The sequence below is a fragment of the Pan paniscus genome, chromosome 3 (genome assembly GCF_029289425.2).
Source record: "Pan paniscus chromosome 3, NHGRI_mPanPan1-v2.0_pri, whole genome shotgun sequence".
NCBI classification, from domain to species: domain Eukaryota; kingdom Metazoa; phylum Chordata; class Mammalia; order Primates; family Hominidae; genus Pan; species Pan paniscus.
Genome location: NC_073252.2, coordinates 4,181,498 through 4,184,480, shown reverse-complemented (window position 1 = coordinate 4,184,480; position 2,983 = coordinate 4,181,498). Strand labels below are relative to the sequence as shown.

Sequence of the window (2,983 nt, the reverse complement as noted above, 5' to 3'; positions counted from 1 at the left end):
CTCTACAGAGATGCGTGCATGGCTAGGCATACGGAAGGCACAGACACTCTCGACAGTTCCCTACAGGGGAGCCTGTGCTGTGGCGTGAGCCGCCCTTCGGTGTTGTGCTAGTCCCGGGTGCCCTTTGAGGCTGAGAGGCAGGAGGGCTTATGAGACCTCATCCACTCCTGATCATCATTGCTGTTGGGAGAAAGAATGGCATTCCTACAGAGAAACAGATGCCCCACATCTCTGTCCGTCTGCTGTGTCACTCAGGAGATGATACGCCCGCCCTCCCAGGACCAATAGGTGTGGAGTGTGATTGTGTGGAGAACAGTGCTGGCACCGGGCATGTGCGGCACAGAGCAGGTGCTCAGTAAACATCAGCAGGAGGCATGGTGAGTGAGGAGCCGTGTGAAGGAGGCAGGTGCTGAGGGGCTGGGGGCTGGGCAGGGCACCAGACCTCCCCCACCAAGTTCCTGCCCTGGGTGGGCAAGTGGGGCTCTCTGGCAGTGTCCATGATCTGGGTAGCAGAGGGGACTCTGTACCAGTTACCTACAGGCATGATAATTCTGCCTAACAAACAGCCCTGAATCCCAGGAGCATAAATATGCCTTCACTCAGCCCCTGAGTCTGCAGGGATCTGCTGGCCTGGGCTGGGATAAGCCGTAGGTTGGCCTGCGGGAGAGAGAGTCGCAGGGGGCCACTTCTGCCTGTCCCTGAGCCGGATCAACCCAGCTTAATCCATGCTGGCCTCCAGTTCAGGTCCTCCAGTGTCTCTTTCCCACTTTCCCTGCCTGAGCCCTGCTCTCTGCAGGGTCCTGTACCCTTGGAGAGCCCCAGATACTCTGATCGGGGAGAAAAGTGGGTGATGGGCTCTGTTACACATAGGCCCTGGGGGTGATGGGAGAATTAACCAACTCATAATCTAACTCCAGGTAGAGCCCTACTTCTTTCTATCTGACTTGTTCTTTTGAAAAATTTCAAACCTATAGAATAAATGCTATCTACTCTTCTCCCCAATTCACGGATGGTCAACATGTTGCTACATGGCTTTCTACCTGTCCATATACATTTTGAAAGTGAGTTTCCTGTAAGTATCCACTAAAGCCCAGGACACTCTCCTACCTAACCCCACTAACCTGAAAATTTCTATTTCAGTTTTCTGAAAAATCCCATACCTGACAAATTTAACATTGATACTGTCAACTGAAGAATGGTTAGGATCCTAAGTTTGGAAAGGAGAGCTTTGTTTCTAATAAAAATGGTAGCAGCCTGTTGCGCAGCCATTCTGACAGGCTGGAAAGCACAGCCTCAGGTCAGAAGCAGGAAACAGACATTTCGAGAATGGGAAGAATTAGACAAGGGGTTATGGTGAGTAGGGTGGCCAAATATGCATATTCAGTGAACTACAGGAGGAGTCATGAATATTTATGAGAGGAGAAATGTATGCGTGTGCACTTGAGCTTCCTATCTCTCCATGGGACCCATGCTCAAGACATGGCAGCATGATCTGAGGGTGGACTTTTCTACCCTCTGATGTGAAAAGGTGAAGCGAAGGACACAAAAACCCTCACCGTGCATCCCCTGCAGACTGACCAGAAACTCTGTGATCCGTGGTCTCTCTCCTATCAGGAAGGAACTCAGGTGAGTTGCTGTGTCAAACCTGTAAGGGGTGCGGGGCGGGGCGGAGTGGAGCGGGGTGGGGGCAGGTCAAGCATTGGTTATAAGCAGGGCAGAGTCTTTTGGAAGAGCTGGTTTCTCTGCAGCCCTCAGGGAGGCAGCCCGGTGGCAGTTAATGAGGGAGGGAGGCATATGACGAGGCGGGTCCAACCTCCTGTCCTGCTGTGGGTGGGAACTCATCTCCCAAGGTTTCTCTGGGGTCCCATTGGCCAAGAGGGGTCTGCTCAGATGGTTGGGAGGCTTAGGATTTCACTTTTCTTCTCAATTCTCTGTAATTGTTATGGATTGAATGTGTTGAATTCATATGTTGAAGTCCTGCCCCCCAGTGTGATGGTATCAGGAGGGGGCGTCTTTAGAGGTGATTAGGCTTAGACCAGGGCATGAGGGTGGGTCCCATGATGGGATTAGTGCCCTTACAGGAAGAGAACGAGACCAGAGCTCTCTCTCTCTTTCCATTAGCGAGGACTGGATGGTTTGGAAGCCTGGAAGACAGCCCTTGCTGGAACCCAGCCCGGCTGGCAGCTGGCCTCATCTCAGACGTCCCGCCTCAGACCCAGAGAACTAGGTGTCTGCTGCTGAAGTCCCAGCCCTGCTATTCCATCATGGCAGCCTCAGCTAAGACAGCAATGATCTAATATTCATCCACGTTCTAATTTCCCCAATTATTCCAAATTATATCTTTTAGATAGAATTAACCTGTTTGTCTAAATCAGTACTTAATGAGGACCACGCATTACATGTCATTGTCATTTCTCTTTAGTCTCCTTCAGTTTAGTTTCATCTCCTTCCCTGTCATTTTTGGTCACTCACAATGTTCACAGGCAGGACCCTCCTCTTCTAAAGACAAAAGAGAACGAGCTAAAGGCTTCTCCTGCCCCCATATCCCTCTCCACACAGGAAAGAGGGGACCCAGTGCCTGCTGGGAGAGCTTCTGCAGGAGAGGGTGTAGCTTGGGGCTGCCTAGGGCTCTGGAGAAAGCAACCGAAAAGAAGATGGTCAAGGTCAACTTTAGATAAAGGCGTGCAGCCAGACATCATCTCCTTCCTCTCAAATGCACTCAGAGCACCATTATAGCCGCGCCTCTCCTGTTCCCAGCAGCCCAGACACAAACAAACAATGGGAAGAGATGAAGGAGCCCTGAAGACCTGGCCTCTGCAGCCTCCCAGCAGCTGGGAAGCATTTAATTGCCCGCAGGGCTTGTTATGCAAATGAGTCATTGGCTGCTCTAGTCTCGCACAGATGTCTGATGAGGCGGGCTCCTTGGCTCAGTCCTTTCTGAAACAGACAGAGTTTATCTGTACCCTCATTTTGCAGATGAGGA

At 51.4% G+C, this 2,983-nt stretch overlaps 1 long non-coding RNA gene across 1 annotated transcript; it reads left to right on the top strand.

Moving 5' to 3' along the window:
• Positions 1 to 262: 262 nt before the first annotated feature.
• Positions 263 to 2,436, top strand: LOC117979870 (uncharacterized). The gene is made up of 4 exons (XR_004670923.3): positions 263 to 377; positions 975 to 1,072; positions 1,529 to 1,626; positions 2,122 to 2,436. It is a non-coding gene; the product is annotated as an uncharacterized LOC117979870 (long non-coding RNA).
• The last annotated feature ends 547 nt before the right edge of the window (positions 2,437 to 2,983 follow it).